Source organism: Mirounga angustirostris, unplaced genomic scaffold (genome assembly GCF_029215605.1).
Source record: "Mirounga angustirostris isolate CCGP_5_RB_7025 unplaced genomic scaffold, mMirAng1.0.hap1 SCAF_8, whole genome shotgun sequence".
Lineage (NCBI taxonomy): Eukaryota > Metazoa > Chordata > Mammalia > Carnivora > Phocidae > Mirounga > Mirounga angustirostris.
The window spans coordinates 9,850,432-9,864,441 of NW_026991716.1; the positions used below are offsets into that span (position 1 = coordinate 9,850,432).

Here is a 14,010-nt window from a genome sequence, read left to right on the forward strand (position 1 = left end):
GCCCTGAGACATATGATCTAGGCCTACATGCCTCTTCTCCCACTCTCCTGCCTATTCTACTTAAACCTCACTAGCCTTCTTGTGGTACTAAGCTTACTTCCAGCACAGGACCTTTGCACAAGCTCTTCTTCTTTCTTCCTGGGATGCTCTCCTCTCATAGGATTGTTTGAATTACTGTTCATCACATATTCATTCACCTACTACTTCTACTCTGGATGGGATAGGTTTCCCTTTGTCATTGAGATCAGGCTTGTCAGTGTGATTTGCTTAGGAATTTGCAATAGAATGTCAGTGAACATGACACAAAGAATGGTTTACAATATGCTTGTATGACAGGGCTTGTCCTCTTGTCCCTGTCGTCATCATGAGGAGAACATGCTCCAACTAACCTGCTTGTCCAAGAAGGATGAGACTCACATGACACAGACCTGAGCATAATTTTCAAGTTGGTGCCAAGCCCAGACAAGCTCAGACTGAATCAGCTAAACCCTGTCTACCTACCTCAGAAAGAATAAATTATGTGGAGAGAATTATTTTATCTTAAACCACTGAGTTTTGCAGTGATTTGTTACCCCGTATTATGGCAACTGTTCATGGATATACTCCATATCTTTGCATAGCTTAATCTTGCACTCCATTCAGATCTTGAAACATGTGCTCCCTGCTTTGAATCAATTTCTATCCCCTTAACTCTATTTTATATTTATCCATAATATTGGTCATAATCATACATGTATCTGTTTGTCATCTTCCCCACGAGAATGGAATTTTATGAGAGCAGAGACTTTATATTGCTCACTGCAGTCTCTCCAATACCTCTAACAGTGCCTTGCACATTGTTGCTGCTCAATAAACAATTGTTAAGTGAGAGAATATTGGGACCTCCTGCTTTTTTAACATTCTTCCCAATTATTCCCATTTCCAGATCATTAGACACTTAGTTTACTTATTTTTGCTATTAGAAATATCATTATGAAAATACCATGGTACATAAATCTTTCTCTATATCCCTGATTATTTTCTTAGAATGGCTAAATCAAAGGTCTTGAGCAAATTTGAGATTCTAAATGTATTTGAACAAACTTCTCTCACTAAAGTTTGCACAGACCTGTAGAAACAAATTTTCACCAATCTTTTGCTCAAACTTAATTTTATATTTTTTTAATCAATAAGGAAGTTGAAAATGGTGCACCACTGTTTTTTCATTTTTTTGTATTGATGAGGTCAAACATTTTTATATGTATGACACATTGTTACTAATTCTTTTAAAAAATGGTATTCACATCCTTTGCCCAGTTTTTCCATTAGTATGTCAAATTTTTTTTCTAATCTTAAGAATTCTTTATAATTTAAAGCTATTAAGCATGGTGGATTGTCTCAAACACTGCAAATATTTTATTCCAGCTATTCGTTTTCCTTTAAATTTTAAACCACTAAAGCATAGTAAGTATAATATTGGCTTTCATAGTAGGGTAGAACTGAATTTGAACACCAACTCAGCCTCTTCCTAACAGTATGATCTTGATCAAAGCTTTATCATCAGGAAGCTTCAATTTCTCATCTGTAAAATGTGAAGAATAACACCTACTATGTAGATAGATGTGAAGATTAAGGTAGCTCATATATGTCTAGTCAGTTAAGGTTCTGGTTTTAAACAACATTAACTCTGGGTAATTGAAGTGAAACAATGTATTGGAAAGATACTGAGACAGCTCACCAGATTATGGAAGAGGTGCAAAAACCATGGACAAAAACCATGGGCCCAGGGGTCAGTAGCAGGAGCCTTTCCATGGACTACCCAGCTGAGGTCCATCCATTATATGACTCAATTCCCGTTGGCTTTGTCCCTGGTCTCTACACGTAATACTTAAATTCCTAGTTGAGAGATATGGCCTAATCCAGATCAAATGCCCCCCCTCTATAATCAGAAAGTGGGGTTTGATTACAGAAAGGGTGGAAAGTATGTGAGGCACACAGCCCCTCCCAAATAATCAAGAAAGAGGGGAAGGGAAGGAAGGGAGAAAGAGAAAGGGAGAGAGGAGAGAAAGAAATGGAAGGAAAGGGAGAAGGAAGGGGTGGGGCAGGAGGGAGGCGAGCTACTCCTGTAAAGTGCTAAGCTCTGTATCTGCCCCTTTAGTAAATTCACAAAAATAGTAGCCATTCATATACTATGCAACATTTTTCTCTGGATTTTATACTTATATAAAAAAGAGAGAGAGATTCCATTGAAGTCAGAATCTTGAATAAGTTTCTCATGGTAAGTTATCTTTTGCTCTTATTGAACTCATTCCCAAGAGAGCCAGCCCTTGAATCAAGCTGAAAATCTTCAGCTTTCTAAGAGCTTAATGCTTAGTAGTAACCATAAAGCAGCACCAGGCCTCTTTCGTAGACTCTGTTTCCCTAGGATAGACTGTTCATGTTTAATTGTGTTCTTGAATAGTACAGAATCCTGAATGGAACAAGTATTTGAAGACAACCTTTCAGAAGATCCAGTATTTCAAAGCCAAAGTAGAAATGCCAGAATATGAAGCTTTCAAATTTATATAATACAACCAAGATGGAAAATCCTCCAAAGATATTATCCTTGGACAGGACTTAACCTTTCCAAGACTTAATTCCCCATCCTTAAAATAGGTTTAATGGTATCCACCTCTCATGATTACTCTGAAGATTAAAACACGATGAAAGTAAGATTTAAATTGTAAGTACCTTATAATAAAAATTCACTCTCCCTCTTTTCCCTGTGAGTCAATTGAAAGCACAATGAAGACCTCCATTGCCTGATTTTAGGTACATATATAAGTATATAGCATATAATGAATGGAGTATACTAACAAAGGCCATAATTCAGTTATTTAAAAGGAGGCCTACAAACCACCCTGCCAGCATCCCAACATGATGTTATTCCTCACAGCAAGCCTGCAAGTTCCATCTTACAGACGAAAAAAGTAAAGCTCAGAAAAGCAAGGAGCATGTCAAAATTCAAACACAACTCTGACTCCAGAGCTCATGTCTTTGCACTAAGCCACATTACCTCCTAAGAAGAGAAGATGATCCATAAAGAGATTATTCTAGGACTAGACAACACCATGGTCAACTGCTCAAGACTGTGATCTGTTCAGCCAGTGCTCTGAAAGGACAGGAAGCACCAACAAGTTGTTTATGTATCTAACCTCAGCCCCTGGCTTGGTGCACAGGTGACATTCCGTATGGATGTGTGCAATAAATCTTGTCTGCAGTTTCATGGAGGGGAGATTCCAAATACCACTAAACAGTTCTAGAAAAAGGGTTTGAGGAAACCATCGAATTTTAGCTTGGTGAAATTCCTTCATCTTCCCTTCCCCATCCAAAATAAGAAAGAGGAAGAAAATGAAGAAAGAAGGCCCACCAAGCCCTATAAATCTGTTACCAAGAGTTTGCATGGGTGGTAGCCTTTGACCTTTAATTTTTTGCTCTGATGGGTCACAGTATTTGAAGTCAACCTTTCAAAGAATCTGGTATTTCAAAGATGAAACGGACACTCTAGGTTGCCAAGTTTTAAAATACCGTAGACATCGAATTATTTGTATGATACAAACATGGCAGAAGATCATTCAAAGAGATTGATCCTAAAGTATACGTGATTTGGATAGTCACAGCCCTAAGAGGTAGTTCCAACAGTTCTCTGAATTGGAGCTAAAGAAGTATATGGCATACGTATCTATTTTATTTTAGCATTTGGAGATGAATTTTTTTTCAACCACACTTACGGAACAGAGTATCAGACTCTTACAGGGAAAACCAAGAGGGGTTCAAAATGCACAGAGCAACTCCTCTCTCTCCAAAGCACGCCATCCAGCTAGATTCTGAATGAGAGCGCGCTCCAACAGGATTGGCGTCAACCCCACCCATCCCTGGAGGAGTCTGGTTATTAAATTATTTTTCAAAGACTCGTCTTCCCCCCAGTCTTCAGAGGCTGTACAGCTGGGAGCCATTAGCTGTAATCAGTGGGCAGCCAGCAGAAAGAGGAAGCAGTGGGGGAATGCTCCGTCTTTCTGAGGCAGCCATCTGGGCAGAGTGAATTTGGTTTGAAACCCTAGGGGGTGGAGGAAGTTATTGGGATCTTGTTATATTTGGACTTGACTTCAGATCCTAAACAAAAGGTCTTTTTTCACCCGAGCTTTGCTTTCTGGAAACCAGAGTCAAGAGGGAGCAGAAGTAAGCTAGTGGCCATCTCGCAGGACATTGTGGTCAATGCAGACAAAGTCTGAATACAAAACCCAAACACTAGCTGGTCGGGAACCTATTTCTGGCTTAGAGTTTTGAAAGAAAGGAGGAACACATCCTACTGTGGGCAGTCTCTTTTTGTCTTCCCTGTCCAGGTGTGCAAAGAGAAACACACCTCTTCCACTCCCCACCCCACCCCCCACCAAAAAAATAGGATTATGCTTGTCTTTTAAGTTCTCCATACATATGACAAGATGTCACTTTTGACTTGTTTCAAAATAGAAGTACCGTATTTTTCATTTGATCCTCTCTCTCTTCTCTGAGGATGTTGGCAATATGTGTATTAAATGAAGAGCAAGAACGCACTTTGAGGCCAGAAACCTGGGTCGGATTCTGGTTCCACTACTTACCGACTGTGTGGCCTCCGCAAGCTAGGTCAGCTCTGGACCTCTTCTCCCCCATCTGTAAAATAAGGGTAAAAAATAGATGTATCCTAAGGTTGTTCGAATTAGTGAAGTTGTGCACCAAATACCCAGCATACTCCCCAGAACACAGGAAGCATCCAACAATTGATGACTTATTCCTGTTTACAATATTTACAACCAAACTCTTAGTAAAGGTGGTAAAATTCACCAAATGATTTCACAGGATTTTGAGAGGGAAACTTACAGAGTGAGTTAAATATGGCTTATCCCTCCAAATCAGAAGCCCCTAACTTGGGGATCTATGGACCCAAACATCACTTATAGATGTATTTTGGCCTCCTAGGATTTTCTTTTTTAAGATTTATTTTTATTTATTCATTTGAGAGAGAGAGCGAGCACCTGAACATGAGGGGCAGAGGGAGAGGGAGAGAGAATCTCAAGCAGACCCTGAGCTCAATCCCATGACCATGGGATCACAACCCAAGCCAAAAGCAAGAGTCAGACGCTCAACCAAATGCACCACCCAGGTGCCTCTAGGGTTTTCTTTTTTTTTTTTTTAATTTTTTTGAGCACCTTAAAATGCAGATTTCACACTAAAATATATTATTTCCAGCTTTCCTTGGAAAAATGAAAATTTAGCCACCCCAGGCCAGCATTCCTGGATGGCACAAAGGGCTAGGACTAACTGGGTACTGTCTCCCTCAGATGTGCTCTTCTGTCTGCCACAGTCCCCTCCCTCCCAACTGTGGGATTCTGACCCTGCTACCCTGACTTACCTTTTCAGGCATTTGAATCTGGGACACCTTTTCTAACCCTCTGCGCCTAAGTGCAGACGGTGAAAGTAAGAGAAACATGAAGGTGCTTTCTGAAGAATGCTGAGTTCGTAGTTGTAGGTCATGAAGGAAAAAGAAAATCATCTTGAGTTAGGGGATTAGTAGGACATGGGGCACCAGACCCAGTGACTCCCCCAGGCACTTGGAGACTTGTCATTTAATTTCAACAAGTCTCGAGTTCCTGACACATAAAAGGCAGCTAATATTTACTCTGACATTTCACAAGGTGGATACAAGGATCAACTAATGTAATGTATGTGAACAAACTGCAAAACGCTTTGTAGAAATGAAAGGTAGATTATCAAAGAGAATGGACACAATATTCAGAGGAAGAAAGTAATTTACTAGACCATTTCTAACAGATCTTTCCGGAAAATCACACAACTAAAAGAGGTCTTTAAAATAACTTAATCTAGGGGCACCTGGGTGGCTCAGTCAGTTAAGTGTCCGACTCTTGGTTTTGGTTCAGGTCATGCTCTCATGGTTGTGAGATCGAGCCCCATGTCGGGGTCTACGTTGAGCATGAAGCCTGTTTGAGAGTCTCTCTCTCCTCTCCCTCTGCACTCCCCCACCCTCCCCTGCTTGCACACACACTCGCTCTTCCTCTATCTAAAAAATAAATAAATAAATAACTTAATCTAGCCCTCAATATTACAAATGAGCAATCTGAAACACAAGAAGCAGCTCTCAGGAAGCTTACAATTTTTTTAAAAAGTTTACAATATAGTGAAAAAGAAATATTTGGAAAAGGTGTTCACTGAAGAGATGTCTAAAACCAGATGAGCCTCTATTAAGTCCAGGGGTAGAAATATTCACCAGGAGCAAATGTTTTTTAAATAACTTAAACAGTTTCTGCCTTGGATTTCAAACTCTAAGGGTAATAGGCATTTCCTCACTCTGGAGAAAAGGATGGAACAGGACATATGTTAAAAAAACAGGCACAGAAGATGTCTCTCCCCTTGAGTGCTGAGTTCCATGGATGGGACAAGACAATTTGCAGAAAAGAACTATATGTCTTTCTAAAGAGGGAAAACTCAATCCAAACTCCAAGATTCATAGTTAGGACATCTGTCAGAAGGACCAGACCAGAATGACCCTCCCCAGGGTCCACTGGCAAGAAAGGCAAGTCTCTAAAGGAACTCACCAAGAAATAAGGGGTCAAGGGTCAAACCAAGGATCTAAGAGTCTGGTAAGTGTGAGGGGAGGCTGGAAACCCTTTCATGCCATTTTGGATCTTTCTAAAACCAGACACCAAGACAGGATTAGATATGCAAGAGATTTATTGTGTGAAACGGTCCTCAAGAGTAGAGGGGAGATGGGGTGCCTGGGTGGCTCAGTTGTTAAGCATCTGCCTTCAGCTCAGGTCGTGATCCCAGGGTCCTGGGATCGAACCCCACATTGGGCTCCCTGCTCAGCAAAAAGCCTGCTTCTCCCTCTCCCACTCCCCCTGCTTGTATTCCTGCTGTCAAATAAATAAAATCTTAAAAAAAAAAAAAAAAAGAGTAGAGGGGAGGAACAAGAGGAGGTGAGGAGTGTGTCCAGACTAGGATGCAGCACTCACACCAGCAAAGGGAGGGAGAGAAGCAAGCAGGTGTAAGTCCTGAGGACTTGGGAGAAAATCTGGAATCGTGAGTTGGGACTGGGTCAGGAGCTTTATCCAGAAGGAAGTGGGAAGTATCAAGGCTTTGAAGGAGGGGTGATGCCATTAAAACCATTGGGAAGAGCACTGTGACCAGAGCCCCGTGCCTGGTGGTTTGAAGGCAGAGAAACAGACCTGCGGGTTATGGAATTAGCTTAGGCAAACTAACAAAAGGACGGAAATGGTTATAATACTAAATATGGAAGAGTTGAGTGTTAGGGAAATAGAGAATAAGCAAATTCCCATCACAGAGATGGTTTCCAGAAAGAGGGACTCCAGAGACAGGATGGAAATACAGATAAGAAACCAGTGTAAGCAGCTTTTATCTTAAGGATTCTATATTTGGACTAATCCTGCAGCAAATGAGGTTAAGAAATGTTTATGTTAGAAGATTTGCATGTAGAGCACTGTTTTCCTCTTCTCGGTTTCAGGGCACCCAGACAGAAGAAATTAAGTGTAATTAAATATAAAAAGTATCAATTAGCACTGATTTGCCCATCCTCCGAGAGAAATGGCCAGTTGGGACTGAGTGATCTAATCCTCAATCAAGCCTCCGAAGGAGTCAGAAAGCAGACATCCATCTAATCCCAATGGGAAGATATCACAGGAAAGTCAAGGGTCCCTGATAAGCAAACAGGATTCCGCCCCCTCCCAGGGCATTATGATGGTTAAAGTAATAACATTTGATGTCCTGTTAAATTATGCCCACAAATCTGAGAGCCTGGAGTGAAGTCCTGAATGATGTTTCACTCCCACCTATCACTGAATATTCAAAATCTTTCCATATCCGAAAAGAATAAGCCTGATAATCTGACAGAATAAACACATTTAGCAACAGGTCCCACTTTTGTTAGTTTTTACCAAGTAGATTCCAACAATCACTTCCCCATTCTCAAGGTGACTTCACATCGCAGTGCTGAATGGCATGTTCCTAGCTTGCAACGTTCTGTTCCTTCTGCAGTCACCCATACCAGCTCCCCCCCAATAGCTTTGTGATTCTGCTGGCCCATTTCTCGGCTCTCCTTGTTCAAGGAGAATCACATTTGTGCACCACCAGTCAGTGGTTTTAGGGCCTTTTCTGGTTGACGTAGTTTTCCTCCATTTTCCCCTGTCCTTAGTATCCACCTTACCCTCCACCAACAACATATACTCATCCTTTGGGGGATGTTCTGAATATAGGGCAGATGCTCTACCAAAGAGTTATTATACTGAGTTTAACAACATACAATAATTAAGGCAGCTGTTTATATAGTAATGCGGCATACCCAAACCTTACCCACTCAGCCCCAAATCCTGAGCACATCTGAGTTTACTCAGGTGCCTAGCTACCTCCAGTCTGAATGACCCCCGCCCCCATTCTTCTGGGATAACTCCTGCTTTAGTAGATAAAACAAAGGTTCCAGGCCACACACACTGCAGGAGATCTAGAGCGTCCCTCAGATCTAGATCTGGCCCTGCCTCCCTGGAGTCAGTCCACTCCACAGCCTGCCATCCCTGCTCCTCCATTCCCAGTATCTGTGACAGGTAGACCCCCCCCCCAGTCCTATCCCCCCTCAACACACACTGGACACCGTAGTTTTCCCACATTTCCTGAAACGTCTCTAACAAGAGCATGCATGTAGAATTCTGCTAACAGCTGGAGTGTAATGGACAACAGCCCAGGGCAGGAAAGGGCTTCCTTTCAGTATCAGACAAAGGTAGACGTATACTGGCCATTCTTGACTAAAGTAAATTTTTCAGGAGCCATATTCCAGCACAGACCACGCCCAGCTTCCCTCCACGTTCTTGGGAGCTCCTGCTGACACCACCCACCTCACTTCATTCCCTCCCCATTCACAGACCCTAGCCCCCTCAGTTTTACTCTACTATGCAGAACAAGAAGGCACTGTCTTTGTCCCCTCTGCCTCCTCCTCAATGTGCCCAGGAAGTCTTGTTTTTCTCAACCAAAAGGCTTATCATCAGGGCTTTTTCAAAGGCAGTGGAATTATTCCCATGGGAATAATCTGTCATTGCCTTAGAAGATAAAAATAGTAGCAACTTTTTCATTTCGTAGTAATTTTTTTGTTCGCTTTGTAATGGCGAAGCATGTATGAAGTCTTTTAATTAGGGCACAGGTCCCCAAAATTCACCCTGTGATGTCCTGGGGATGCTCTCCTGTAGGCCTGAGGGGTGCGGGACCCAGCCGTAGTCAAGAGCCATGCTAGCTGTGGGCTGACTCCACTCTGAAATCCATCCACAAGACCACCAACACCAGTGATCTCTCCAAGGCAGAGGAAATTTATTTTATTCCTTTGCCAAGCCATCTTTTATTCTACGCCCCCCGCCCCCCGCCCCCCGCCAGTGATACCCTATTCAAACCCTCAGCCAGGCAGAACATCCCCCTTGTCCTCCTATGGTGGCCATGCTGTCCAAGCAACCCCCAGACACCATTCCTCTAATTCTGCCGCAGCACCTGGTCGTGAGCTTGCTGGTTGCACCAGTGTGACCTCCATGTGCCACACGAAAGTTCTTGAAAGCTCCCTTTCCAGAGGACTCTCCAGGCTGACCCCTGCCATGTGAACTTAGCAGCTCTCATCTTCTAACTTTACCTACTTCTCTGTCAGTTTCCATCTCTCCTCACCTGCAGCCCTGTATTCATTTCCTGAGGCTGCCATAACGCAGAACCACAAACATGGTGGCTTAAAACAACAGGAATTTATTCCCTCACAGTTCTGGAAGCCAGAGGTCTGAAAGCAAGAGGTCAGCAGAGTTGCACTCCAGACAAAGACTCCAGGGAAGAGGCTCTCCTTGCCTCTTCCAACTTCTGATCCCTCCAGGAGTTCCTTGGCTTGTGGTCTTCTGAGTCTCAAATCTCCCTCTGCCTTTTCTCTTATAAGGATGCTTATCCCCTTGGATTTAGTGCCCACCCAGATAACCCAAGGTGATCTCATCTTGAGATGCTTAACTTAATACACCTGCGAACACTATTTGCAAATAAGGTCACATCTGCATGTTCCAAGCAGATGCAGGAGTGGAAGAGGAACAGGGGAGACCATTCACCCCACTATAAGCCTCGCACTTCTAGGAGTCCTGGGCTGACCCTTGGCTGTGAAGGACATCCTACCCACAGCCTTCACGGATCCTCCCCTGGCTTCAGGAAGACTCACTGAGTTGGCCCACCATGCACTACATGACCACAAGTAAACTTCGTTCCCTTCCCCCTGGGGCAGGTAGATGTTCTCTCTCTGCCACAAATTGCTAGTAGAGATCTAATTTCACAGGCTAGGACTCTACCACCGTGTAAGGGAGGGAAAGTCATCAATCTCATGGGACTTTTCCATCTCCCTCAGCAGGATGAAAATCTTAACTTTCTCCTCTCGCACCTCCCCTGGAATTTGTACATTATACCGCACAACAGCATTTTCCAAACCATGATCTACAGAACAGGGGACATTGCTGGCTGTTCCACAGGTAGATGTGCTGAGACCATGATCACACATGCAAGCTTATTAGTGCTGACAAGCCTACAATACACAGGCTAGAACACTTCTGTACTTTAGTAAAAAAAAAAAAAAAAACCTTGGTTAAACTCATTTAAACTAGTATTTCCCAAACTCTCTTGACCTTAAAGCCTTTTTTTTTTTTAACATAGTGTCTTAAGATTTCATGGAATACTAATGTCCTATAGAACACAACTGGGAAAGGTTTTCTGAAAACATTGGAAGTGTCATAAAATTAATAATGCGCAAGTTATTTTCTTCCTGTTCCCGACATTAGAATACATAGCTGTATTTTAAGTCCTCTCTGTATTACGTATCTAAAATTAAAGTCTTAATCTGGCCAGTTTTGATTTTCCTACTTAGAGCTGAGTACCCTGAATTAGCTGGCATCTGTCAAGGATGAAGGCACCAAACCGACACAGAATAACCCTCAAGATATTTTTGAAGCCAGTGACCCATCTTCATCTTTCCCCAGCCTCTTCCCACTCCTGGAAGCTTGTGCAAAGCAAGCATGGACTCGCTGTCCTCGGAGTAAGAGCGAAGCCATGAACTGTGATGATCCCATGTGCACTATTGCAATTTATATGTGGGAAGACTAAACCCGAGTTATCTTTCCTTTTACAGACACAGGATAAGATTTCAGTGATTATTTAGGTTTTTGGTATAAAGAAAAAACATTACAAATTACATAACAGACAATTTTCCAAGGTTTCCATGAGTCATTTCAGATTATAAAGCTTGATAACTTTAAGCGCAGATACCACACATTGTTCAAAAAAAAAAAAAGGGCACTTTCTTTGCGCTAATGAGCCAGTCATAGGTTTCCCCTCTATTTTCCCAGAACATCCCCCTTGTCCTCCTATGGTGGACAGCCCAGGGTGGTAGATTGAACACTGACCCAGGAGTCAGAAGACCCAGGTTTCAGTTCCCCTTGGATGACTGCAGACAATTCTTTCTGAACTTGGGAGTTTCCTTCTGGAGTTTCCAAGTACACAAAAAGGATGGACCCATACAGTGAATCCTCGTTAACTCAGGGATTCCATATTTGCGAACTCACCTACTTGCTAGTATTTCTAACCCCCGAATCACTATCCATGGTGCCTTCGCAGTCCTTCATGCCCATGGACAGATTGGCAAACAATCCTAACGTGCGTGTTACCTGCTGCTGGTGAACAAGGACACTCTGCCTTTGGTTTCGGCCCTCATACTGTGAACAAGAGTCCTTTTTCTGGTCTGCTTATTGCCACATTTCCCACACTGTTTGTACTTTTTGTTGATGATTTCATTTTTTTTTTTGATGATGATGATTTCACTGTTTAAAATGGCCCCCGACACGTGCACCCCAATGTTTATAGCAGCAATGTCTACAATAGCCAAACTGTGGAAAGAGCCGAGATGTCCATCAACAGATGAATGGATAAAGAGGTGGTATATATATACAATGGAATATTATGCAGCCATCAAAAGGAATGAGATCTTGTCATTTGCAATGACGTGGATGGAACTAGAGGGTATTATACTAAGCAAAGTCCATCAGAGAAAGGCAATTATCATATGATCTCATTGATGTGAGGAATTTGAGAAATAAGGCAGAGGATCATAGGGGAAGGGAGGGAAAAATGAAACAAGATGAAACCAGAGAGGGAGACAAACCGTAAGAGACTCTTAATCTCAGGAAACAAACTGAGGGTTGCTGGAGTGGGGGGTGGGGTGGGAGGGATGGGGTGTCTGGGTGATAGACATTGGGAAGGGTATGTGCTATGGTGAGCGCTGTGAATTGTGTAAGACTGTTGAAGCATAGACCTGTACCCCTGAAACAAATAATACATTATATGTTAATTAAAAAAAATTTATGTGTAATTCCACCAATGGAAAAAAAAATCACCGCAATCCAGTAGACTTTTTCAAGTGGCAGTGACAGTGAGCATAACCAAAATACCTAAGTAATTCTGTATCCTTCGTGCCTAAAATATAATTTTTTTTCTAAAAAAATAATAAAATGCCCAAGTGTAGTGCTGACCTTCTGTCTAGTGCTCTAGTGCAAGAAGGCTGGGGTAGGTCTTACATATGTTGGATAAGCTTCACTCAGGCATGAGTTGTAGTATTTTGGCCATGAGTTCAATGTTAATGAGTCCACAACATATATTCAATAAGGTGTCTTTAAATAAACACACATAAAATAAGGTCATGTATTGATCAGTTGATGGAAATTTTATGAGCAGATCCTCCCGGGGACTTAACCCTCTATTTGCCTTAGTGGCAAGAGTTCTGCATTCACTAATTCAATATTCACAATGACTTTATAGAATATAACTACCGTGAATAAGGAGAATCAACTTTATATCCCCAGCCTCATAAAGTAGCTATGATTCTTAAATGAGAAAATATATTTATTCAGCAATATTTAATAATTACAGTTGACCCTCGAACAAGGCAGGGGTTGGGGCACCAGCCCCTCCTCCCCCCAAAAATCCACGTATAACTTTACTAATAGCCTGCTGTTGACCAGAAGGCTTCCTAAGAGTCAATTAACACATATTTTGTATGTCCTGTATTATATACTGTATTCTTACAATAAAGCTAGAGAACAGAAAATGTTAAGAAAATCATAAAAGAGAAAAATACATATTTATTGAAAAATATCCACATATAAAGTGGACCCCACACACCAGGCTCTGTGCAGACACTGGACAAATTTCTGCCATCCTCTAGACCCGGCCCCTTGTCCTGCAGAGGGCAGAGACAGGGGAGCACTTGGAAAATATTACAACTTTAAACAGCAAGTTATTATGTTAACTTTTGTGTTAATATTAACAAGTTTTCCTAATATTAAGGCTATTTAAAAAGGCTTCACCTTCAAAATGTAGGCTTTGTTCTAACAAATAAACAAAAAGCTGAATCAGACCAATAAATATAGAAAATAAATGGATAGTTGCAGGGCAAGGGGATGAGCAAAATGGATGAGGGGGAGTGGGAGGTGCAAACTTCCACTTATGGAATGAATAAGTCATGGGGATGAAAGGCAGGGCATAGGGAACATGGTCAAGGGTATGTAATAGCATTGTGTGGGGACACTTGTGGTGAGCGTAGCGTAAATACAGAGTTGTCCCCTTGCTAGGTTATACACCTGAAACTAATGTAAAATTGAGTGTCAGCTATACTCAAAAGAGTTTTGTTTTGTTTTGTTAATGTAGGCTTTGTTCTTATGGAACCAGAAAGATTTGGAAAGTTAATGTTTTTGCCAAATCCCCTAATTTAAGCCATAAAGATGAAGAAAGAAAACATACCAAAAAAAATTTTCAGGAAAACTTCAGTATTAGATTTGCGTTCATAAAAAAGTTCATATTACCAGGACGCCTGGGTGGCTCAGTCAGTTGGGCATCTGCCTTTGGCTCGGGTCATGATCCCGGGGTCCTGGGATGGAGTCC

General features: G+C 41.9%; 1 long non-coding RNA gene across 1 annotated transcript in view; it reads right to left on the minus strand.

The window, feature by feature from the left end:
* The window catches only part of LOC123837417 (uncharacterized), a 256,394-nt gene that overhangs the window by 172,514 nt on the left and 69,870 nt on the right, over positions 1-14,010 (minus strand). Inside the window, exon 2 of the long non-coding RNA XR_010413411.1 lies at positions 4,617-4,668. This is a non-coding gene — a long non-coding RNA (uncharacterized LOC123837417). The remainder of the gene's footprint in view (positions 1-4,616; positions 4,669-14,010) is intronic.